Below are 11,061 nucleotides of genomic sequence, written 5' to 3'. Positions count from 1 at the left end.
CTGGACTTGAAATGCATGGCTTTTTTGATCATTACAGTGTTTTCATAACACCTTTTATTTATGTATTGCTGGTATAGGCTCCCCAACCTCCTCCCAGCTTCATGTAGCTTTGTGTCTGGGAATCACACAAACCACGGATACGCACAAGCACATACTAAAAATCATCCTTCCTGAACAGTAGTGTTGGGAAATTCAGTAACAGTGCAGATTTACTGTTAGTAGCAAACTGTACTGCGGATAGAAGTAAATTTTGTATTTTAATAGAAATTCGTGTCCAAGCACAATGTTGTATTGTAGCCTGTTCTGTATTTAATGTTCACCGAGTGCCACCCAGGCATTTTGCGCACTTATATCTCACCTTCACTTTGGGTTTTGTTTTATCTCATTTATAGAGCTTAAATCGTTCTTCAAAGTTAACTGAAGCTACCCTGGGTTTACACAGAAAGGGAACAGGAACAGATGGGGAGTGTGTCTCAGCAGCAACAGAGAGAACAGGATCTGGATTTTCTTATTGGATTTTTGAGTGAGAGTATCCTCTCACCTCTGCTTTGTTTATGCAGCTGATTTATGCCAGCATCTGAGAGAACAGGTGGTCACTAAAAAGGGGTGTCTGGTCTTCATATCCATGATGCTGTACTGAGAAACCGTGCATTGCCTTCAGCATATGCATGTTTTAAGCCATTTACTAGCTGTTGGAATGAAACCCATTAGGCTTTAGGCAAACCTTGTTAGCAACATCATAAGGGCAGAGGATCCGCCGGGCTGCCTGGATGGTTTGAAGAGCAAGACTGTGACTAATAGATTTCCTCAGGATCAGATTAGAGATGATAATTGCATCTCTCTTTAAAATGAAGAGAAAAACACTCCAGCAAATGCAGTCTTGCCAGTAGAGCTGAAACACCTAAAATTTTTGCCAGGAATCAAAGATCCTTTTCTTCTTTCAAACAGGTGAAATCAGGTGTGAGCCCCTTGCAGTAAAAGGAGTTATACCAGCAACAAAGGTAGGTAATTGTAAGATAAGGCAGGCCCCAAACGTCAGGATTTACAAGGTATTACTGCTCAAATGGCATTCAGACTTTGCATTAGCATCAACTGTATCTCCTTTTATTCACTAATTGTGTAATTCATTCAAAAGAGCAACCAGATTGGTTTCATCTGTTACATGTTGTATGGGCCAAACCCCAGGAAAATATTTCCCTTGGCTCATGCAAAGAAAAACATTCACACACGCTGTTTATTTTGATATTCTCAAATACTACTTTTATCTTATGTTTTAACTAGATATTCCTTTAAACTTGCTCTTCTGATTCCTTGTCCCTTTGGTATCTCTTAATTAGACCTGGTGACTAATTCAGAAGGAATTATTTATTTAACAAATCCCACCCTTTCCTATCACAAAGCATCTACAAGCAAAACACTTTTTTTTTTTTTCAAGTTGGTATTAATTAAAAATCATTTACAGACATTGAGAGGACGATTCTTGTTTTGTAGCTTTCCCCTTGTGCTTCTTTGAGATGTACCATCAGTGCTGTGCTAGGATGTGCTCTGCAAGACAGTGATGCCCAAATGACTGACATGGGTAGCTATGCGACAACTTGGAATGGAAAATGTTTATGTCCAGACATAGACTCTTCTACAAATATAGACTAAGTAATAGTGTCAGACATCTCTCTGTTCTTCACACAAATCTCTTGCTCACTGTTTTGCTTTCCCAGTCCCGGACAGAAGGTATGGTCCTGTACAGCTTGGGAAGGTCTCCATGCAGTTGTTTGTCCTTGCAGTGGCAACCAACAGCTGCAAAAGGCGGTGTGAGCATAGTCTCCTGTCTCCCTGGCTTTCTTCCTTTGCTGATATGCTGGCTCTCGTCACTCAGATGTCTTCTGCTTTTACTGAGGGGAAAGGGGGAGGGAAAGAGAGTGGAGAGGAGAGCTGTGTTTACTTCTTTGTATCAGGTGTCCACACTCTTCATGTTGCCCCTGCGATATATGAATGCGTATGAATGTGTATCTGCATACCCACCTGGCACGTGGGATGGTACGTGGGAACATCCCTATACCTTTCCATTCACAGCCGGAGGGGATAACAGACCTCTCAGCTCTCTCTGTCCTCGTGGCAGACACGTGCTGGAGGACCACATTGGACCTCGAGGACACACCTGAGCAAAGAGTCATTTTGTAGGAGACAAGGGAGTCATTGCCTTTTCCCAGGGTTTTGAACCTAAAGAAGGAAAAGAAATTGGTTGAAAAGCGGACTTTTTTTTATCAAAAGAAAGAGAAAATAGGAAACCATACAAACCTGCTGGGGTTACCTGCAGCAGGAAGCACCACTGCTGTCTATAAGATGCTACAGGCACAAACCCTTCTATGCTGGAGCTGATCCGAGCCTGACTTCACATGTACATACATCAACGTGTCCATACGGTCAGAAATCACAGCGGAGTACCTCGAAGCTGAGGCAGCCCCAGAAGCGCGTCACTGAAAGGAGATGACGGGTGGCTCCCCACAGCACCCCTGACACCCACGCGGGCTTGCTGCTGGCCCTGGGATGGAAGCCCCAGCACAGGAGCCACATTTCCACTACTCGCGTGCTCCACCTGAATGGCCGGTCGCAGCCTGGCCAGCCACGGCTTGGAGGCAGCCTTGCAGTCAAGCACCAGCACCTCTCCCCATTCAGGTCCTCCCATCTGACAAACACGGGCAGACAAAAAGTCTCCATCAAAAACGCCTTTTAAAAAGGAGGCAGTTTTAAAGGAGTTTAGCATCTTTGCAATATTTTTTCTTGTTTTTTTTTTCTAAACTATTTTTTAAGGAAATTAACCATGAATTTTTATGTAGTTTTCAGAATAGCTTGTTCAGCTCAATTTTGGCAAAGAAACTCGGGAAACCGCAGAGAGATGAAGCTGGAAAGCGAGGTCAAGCTGACCATTGCTGCCAAAAGATTTCCATAGAAATCGCATAGAAAATACCTGCCGGTGGGGATGATCACATCGGGCTTAGAGATGATGGCGTAGGGCTGAGTCTCAGTTTTAGGAGTCAGGGAAGAAGCAAGAAGAAGAGGGGCTGACATCCCCCAAGCCCGGAACAGGAAGGAGACCCTCCTCCTCACCGTCAGCAGGGGAAGGAGCCACGCTCGCAGATGTTCCCCTTTCCCTTAAGCTGGGTGTCACAGACTTTCTGGGCTGGTGACGGGTTGCAGGCCTCACGGATGTTGCTGGCCGGCTGCCGGAGGCTTCTGTGATAAATAGGTCCATTTAAAAAAAAAAAGTCACTGATTCGAATGAGAGCTCTCCTCATTCACCAGAACAAGTGGTTTTGGTTTTTTTTTCTAGAAGATGTTAGCTCGGGGGGAAGGGAAAGAAAAAAGAAAAAAACCAGTCATTTCATCCCAGATGAAGAGCTTGGCGTTATTTTGGCTCCTGAGGTGCTGCCGTGTCTCCCAGGAGCTGCGGCTCAGCTGGCTTGCGCCTGTGCAGGGCCTCCGGCCGCATTTCCTGCAGCACATGATGTGCGCCGTAATGCACGGCCTGTTTGTAAACAAGGTAACATACAGCACATACAGAGTCAGAAGAGAGAGGCAGTGGAAAATAAGAGGCTGAAGATCATATGGGATATGTATAGCTTGTCTCATTTAATACTTCTTCACAGCATTAGCTTTTGTTGAAGGATTAAGCTGTGCTAATCTCCACTAAAGCCAAGAGAATAACAAGCCAGTTATAATTAATCTATTTTCTTGGCTTTGGAGAAAATCCCAAGTGGTTATTTTTCTTCATCTTCTAAGCCAATTCCAAGGAAAAACTCCTGTCAGTCTCAGTCATGTGAAAAGTATTTCTGACTGAACTTGAATCCATGGAGTAGCTTTCGAAGTGCTTTCTCCTCTGATGGTTTGAGGCATGTTTTATGAATGTGTGTGCATTTCATGTCCTGCCTCATGAACATGTCCACCTCCTTTGAGTACCCTAGGTATGTGGCATTGTTTTCCTTCTGCTTTCTTGCTCCATCTACTGGAACCAGTTCTACATGGCATTTGAATGAACAAATCATATGATGAGTATATTTATTTATTCTTGTTAAAAAAAAAACACCTCTTAATCCAGTCATTACAGTTGATTTATTTTAGTTTTATAACGAAGTGCACATTTTGTAAACTAAATCTCCCCCCTTTTCAGGCTCTTAATCAGAGCGCTGACAGTAAGAATACTCTTCTAGATCTAAATGTCCTCATAGGTTCACATTCTTACTGACCTTCAGTGTTTCCAAACTCACGAAAATAAGTTGTTGTTTCTTAAAAGATTAGAAGTAGCAAAACAACAAGAAGTAAAAACCCTCTCCCAGCATCAACAGAAAGATGTTTTGTGGAATTAGCTGAGATTTGAATTGTACCAGTCATATGTAACTGTCTTTTTTAAAATAATAATAATTAAAAAAGCTTCAGAACAGATGGAAAAGGAGCTAAAACACTAGATGCCAGAGGAAAGTTTACACCACACCTGTAAGACTCAATATAACTTTATTGTCACATTTGTTTGTCCCTTATTTAAAGAAGTGGCTATTGGAAAAGTTTTGGAAAATAATCCTGTTAAGAATTGGCTTGTTAGAATAGGCCTAACTGTCTGTTTAAGTGTTGGGTAAAAATTGTTAGAAGTTCTTTCTGTATTTGTGCAGTTAAAACCTCCACAGTTTTTGTCTTGAATTTCTGCTGTCTTTTGTGCATAAAAGTCAGCGGAGTAGTCAGGAATCAGTCAAGAAACAGACTTTACCTTGTGGGTCAGATTCAGGTAGGGCTGTGATTTCTTCCTGTAATGTCCCTTTAAGCAGAGAACCATTTGTTCCCCTATCTATGAATTTCAATGGAAACTATTAAGACTGGTGAAATATCAATATTTTTGTCAAGGCTCATTTAGCATTAGTATTAGTAGTCAATGAAAGAATAGCAATTTATACTGTATGAACCAAGACATTTTATGCAATCAGATTTAGAAACACTGGCACTAGTGAATCTTTTCCTCTGATCCTGTTATGGTAGTTGGAGCTCCAGAGGCTATGGACTGGAATATGATATTGGTAAGTTCTGAAAAGCGTGTGTCTACCAACAAACAGCATGCAGAGACTTTTGTTCAAACAAGAACAGCATCATTCTCACAGCTTCATGGGCCTATTCTCCTGCTCCCCTGGTTGCACCTCCCTGGCAAGCTTCTTTCTAGCTTAAAAGGCACAGCTTCCATTCTCAGAATAGGCTTTCTCAAAAATGTGTGGTTCAGCTACAGGGCTGCAATACCATTTCCAAGTTGATTGATCACATTGCTTCCCTGCTTATTCTCTCCCTGAACTTACTGACATCAAACACTATAGCATGGGATAACAGGCACCCTGTCCCCAGAAGTTGTGTGTCTTACATAACCTACATAGATTTAACTAGATTATGGATCAGTATTCTTAGATTCTTACCTATCTTACCTTATTTATAACAGTATCTTGTACTACCTCCTCTTTCGTCAGAATAACATTGATAAAATAATTAGTCTTTTAATTCCTTATATATTTAAATTCAAGGATCATAGTTTTCAAAAGTGAATCATAGTTGTGTCTGCCTTAAATCCATGCCACATGGAAGCACAGAGTGGTAACTGTTCTGAAAATCAAGTTTACCAAGGCCAGCCCTAACAAGACATCTGAATGAACGTAAACAAAATTGCTAGTCAGTTTTGAAGAGTGATCCAATCTCAGGAAAATGTAGGGTCAAATCCCAAACTGCTGAGTGCCCACATTTTCCATAGCATTGACATAGTGGGGGTCATTGAAGACCATCGCAATGGAAGGGTTTCCTGTGGATGTACATTTTTTCACTGCTGTCACATTTCTCTGTCTAACTTTCCTACATTTGGTTGAAAGCTGCATGCAGTTGCACAGAAGAAACACTCTCCGAACAAGGGGTTACTGAAGCCAAAAGAAAGACTTCCACTGATTCCAGTGAGGTTTGAATCTGGGGATCTAGTCTCTGGTGGCCACAATAGAGGTAGACATAATATAATCCCATGACAGTAATCATTTTGCTCATTAAAACTGTATCTGTAGTACTACGACATCAATGGGAATAGGTTAGAAAACGCTGTATGTGTGAGAGAAGAGTCGTTGTTAGTGACTTTCTTAAGAATCAGGAAAAGTAAAGCTGCAGGATTGTGTTGACAAGCAGACTGCAAATACACATTAAAAGATTTCATTAGATCATTATGTATGAATAAAGTGTATTATCGGGCTGTCTCAGGAGTTGTTAGGGAATCTGATTAATTTTAACAATTCCATTGGCAGTGTGAAAGAGGCAGTAAGGCAGCCTGTTAATTAATGCAATGATTAATAATTTAATAATCAATTAATAATTGAGTAAATTTGCAGATGATGGGTAAAGGATGGGAACTGTAGGGAATATTCAGAGTTTTGGTAGCACTGAGGGATTTAGGAAGGGTTGAAACTCGTTTAGAAATAACTAAAGCAGAACCTTCCTCAAAAAGGTTGCACATAGGGCATACAGAATCTATACTCGTTTTCATGCTAGAAATATACTTCAACCTCCATTTGCTTATGGGCCTTTCAGGTGAACAATGTACCAATGTCCTTTACAAGATAAGAACTGGGAGTTCAGGTGTACATCCTCCTCCTCTCTCCATACCTCCAAGTGCAATAAAGGCACTTTCTACTGGCATATCTGAAAATCTGGTGTTACTGGGCACATGAGATGTGTTAACCAGTATGTGGTGTGGAGGAATTTACCTACAAGAATAGGTCACAAAAAAACCTGTTTTATATTTTCTTCTCAAAAGCAAAAGAATTAGACCAGACGGGGAATAGGAAGACCATCTGTGCTTAATTAAAGGGTGAGACTGCATAACAGCAACAGATGTTATATTATTGTAGTCAGAAGAGTTTATTGCTAACAGTGGTAAATATTGTGCATGTTGAGTTGGATATTTCCAAGCAATAATTTAACAGACATACTTCCACATAGGCTACCCTTTTCTTCCTGGACTACATTTCATTAGTTTTTAGTGTCATGAAAGGTCAAATTGCAGAAGAGGTCTAGATGGCAGTATTTTCTACATACTGAGAATGCTGAGGACTGAAAAGCAAATGATACCCATCACAAAAAGGCATCTAGTGCTGATGATTAAAAAGCGTGCAAGTCTGCATGAAGAAGACATGACAGAAAGGGCTAACGTTCCTGCAGCTTTACTCAGTTCCTGAAAGCCCTCTTTAAAACTAGAGATAACCACCGTGAGAGGGTTCATCTGGCTGCGTGGATCGGATGGATTCTGTAACTGAATGGCATCTAAGTTCATAGCATGACTCAGAAGCTGGGAACCCCTTCAATGTGGGTCAATTTCTTCTCCTGAATAACTTCTGCAAGCTGTTTGAAACTACCCTGCACCGATAGTCCAAAGGAGAAGTTGTGGTACATGTAGCACCAAACTCTTTCAGTCACCATGAGCTTCTGCTGGCCACAGAGGTGGACACACCTTACGTTGCCTGATAATTACAAGGTTACATCCAATTATATCTGTGTTAAGGCTTTATATGAGCCTCATTCCTCCATTTTGTTACTTCCTTTTCTCACTGTTCTGATACGATGTGCAATTATGTACATTCCTATTAATGCGACTCCACATGAAGCTCAGAGTGTGGATTTGGTGTTTTGTGACTATGTTTAGTACTCAGTGTGCACATACAAAGGGATGTGGGGTTTTGTTTGTTTGTTTTAATTGGGCATTTTACTTACTTCAGAGTTGGAGCAATCCGAAGGGCTATGAAATTCTGAACTAAATGTGCAGGAAAATCTATGCAAATTTTCTTCTCTGCTTACTTTTTTCCTTTCTTTTGCAGAGATTTTAGCTTGTTTTCATTGCTAAAGCAAAGAATGACAATAGCTCACAGGTTTTATTACCGCTTTGTCTTTCTGCTTGCATCCCTGTTCTCTTCTTCCCTAGAGAGAATTTTCCGTACACGTCTCTTGAAACAGTCATTCTCTGCTTCTGAGACACAAGTTATGGTAAGGGGGCGCTTTGTGGGTAGACTTACAAGTATCATGCTGATAAAAAGGGATCAGATAAAGTCTTGCTTTGTCTGAAAGAGGTAAGTTAGAAACTGGGAACGAATGAATGCCCAATCAGCGATCTACAATTACAGGAGCTGATGGGAAGCAGTGTCAGGAGAATCCAGAGGTTGCCATAGAAATGTAACAATGGGTGCAATCCCCAGGGACTGCACCTAAGTCAAGTACCAAACGTGCAGGAATTCTCAGTGAATGAAACTCTCAAGTTTAAGAGAAAAATAGAAACCATATCACAGATAAAGATAATTGAGCTGTCTGTCCCGTTTCTGGTATCATGGTAGATCCCATCTGGTCGTCAGCTGTGATTGCTGCTCTGCCGCTTTCCCAGCCTTGTTTGGGTGAAATACATAAACCTCAGGAGAACTTTCAGAGCATCAGTGTATGTCTGCTGGCTTCTCTAGTTCCTTTTGCTAGGAAATCTAGAAACATATTATCATTTTTGGACCATAGCAAGCATTTCAGTTGCTTGTTATGGAAATTCTGTGTAACAAAAGCGTAATGCATTCAACTTTGGGATAGCATTTTTCTGACCGTTTTTGAATGACTCACAGTTTTTAAATAGACAAGAGGGTATTTCCTGGGTAGAGGGAGGGTGTACAAAAATGATTCTATTTTAAGAAGAGCCTTAACTCTGAATATCCTTCATCCAACAAGCTGCTGGAAGAGAGGGTGCCATGCAACCTGTAAGCCTCTTTCTAAATCCATTTCTGCATGCAGTCCCACATACCTGGAAAAAGAAAGGGAGCATTATGATAATCTAAAGGTCTGGCAAGATTGTTATTTCTACTGTTTGGAAACATAACGTTTCTCCCCATTAGAGGCATTTTGGAGTGAAGAAAATTGATTGCATTTCAATCAACTGGAGTTGTAAACAACAAACTTAGACAGTTCCAAACCCCCAAATCCACCACCAGAATACCCTCTAGTGTAAATGAGGGAAGAGATGTCATAAATATTGACTGACTTGATATATTAGACCTTGGAATTCCTGACAGGGCTTGTTGGTCTTTTGAAAGTAAAATGAGACAATTTGTTTTTGAGGAGATACAGTGCCCTTATTTAAATGTTAATCTTAGAGGGGGGAAAACAAGGCTTATGTCTTAGCCCTGTCCCAGATTTCCAGCAGGGAGCCAAATTCTTACAAAAGATACTCATTCAAGCACCTAGCAATATTAAAACAAAACAAGCCTAATCAACTGGGAATCTAGCAGTCGCTAGTTGTTTCAGTGACCTAAACGTCTTAAGCACTCTGACTGGGGAGGTTAGGTGCTGGACTTCTGCAACCTAAAGCCCAAGTGCACAATCTAAGACAGACATCGGGGCTCCGTTGGCAGTGCAGGGAAGGAGATGGGCATCCTCCGTGATCATTCATCGGCCCATCTCAGACAGCAGTGTTGAGATGGGATGACTAGCTGGCTGGTGGTGCCTTTCTCTCTCTGGTGATTGCAGAGGAAACCTACCTAAATTTTAGTAGCTATGTTTTGGTCATAAAATCCCATACTTTCAGCCTCCCCAAATGCAATAACCTGACTTTTGGGCCTGACAAGGATGTTGTTCACATGACCACAGGTGACTATGAGGTATTTATACTAAGAAAAAGCTTAAATTGTATTTAAGACCACGACTATTTTCCTATAATTTCCCTACCTATCTCAATCAATTAGAAACACCAAATATATAGTTTATACCCAGTACATTGTGTCAGGAGCTCTTCAAATACCTTGTTTTAGATAATGTATGTATATAAAAAAAGGAGAAACCTTGTAATACTACACATTTTCGCACATTTACAAACTGTATTTGTAGTCTTGAGCTTATATAGTCAAATTGAGATCTGGGCAATATCCCTAGCAAATCGTTATTCATTAAGAAAAAAACAGTTTCAGAAGGGGGCAGAACTCTCTCTGAATTAATTTAAAATTCAGCAAATGAGTTTTGACAGGGGAAAAAGAAGAAAACATTTGGAGAGGTCAGACTTCTGGTTCAACAAAGTTAAACATTTGCAATTTTATTCAAGTTGATGTTATCATTTCAAAATTGATCTACTATATAGAAGGGATAAATAGCCCTAAATGAAACTTTAAACATGAAAATCCAGAATGAAACTTTTCATTTCAGCCCACCCTGAAACAGTTCTCCCATTTTCATTTTCTTTAGTTTAGGCACTGAATGAAAAAAAAAAACAAACCACAATTATTTTCACATGTCTCATTAAATTACCAAAAATTCTTATAGAAAAAGGTCTTTCCATCTAAGGGAACAATGAAATTCTTAGTCTTCAGAAATATATAAAATATCATTATAATGTTAAAGTGCAATTGTATTGTACACAATGCCTGAAATGGAAGCACTGCTTTTGGTTTGTGTTTTCGATGGTTTTGAAAGCATTATTGAGAAGAGAAAATGAGAAGAAAAACTTTTATACAGACTCCAAATTTCAAGTTGGGTCAGAGACACAATCTACAGTAAAAGAAAAGGATTTTTTTAAGAAAGTTTTATTTTCATTCATAACAGAATAAAGTTATTCATTAAATGCTTGTAGATGAAAGCTTGGTTAGTGAACATGTTTCTCTTCCAATAAAATGCAGTTCTGCAAGATATTTTACTTTACAGTAAATGCACAACAGCAGCAACCTTTGTTACTTTACACGCAATGTACATGAAGATGCCACATGATTTACAGGGCTTGATTCCATTCTCACACGTCAGCTTCCCACTGGTGTTGGTTTAGTGGCGCGATTCCTCTTGGTACTGGCTGAATTCCCAGTCTAAGTGAGAGGAGAATCAAACATGCAGGGTTTTTTTTGTTCAGGACAATGAATAACAATGAGCTTCCCTAATTCTAGCAGCTTTACTTCATTCTGATGCATATGTTGTGGCCTCTTTGCTCATTAGCACATACATTCAGGCTCCTGCTAAGCAAAACACAATATATATGTAGATGAAAGTGCTCAGTGATTT

The sequence above is a fragment of the Aptenodytes patagonicus genome, chromosome 1 (assembly GCF_965638725.1).
Source record: "Aptenodytes patagonicus chromosome 1, bAptPat1.pri.cur, whole genome shotgun sequence".
Classification (NCBI taxonomy): Eukaryota; Metazoa; Chordata; class Aves; order Sphenisciformes; family Spheniscidae; genus Aptenodytes; species Aptenodytes patagonicus.
The sequence above is the reverse complement of the archived record's forward strand: the minus strand, read 5'-3'. Positions refer to the sequence as shown.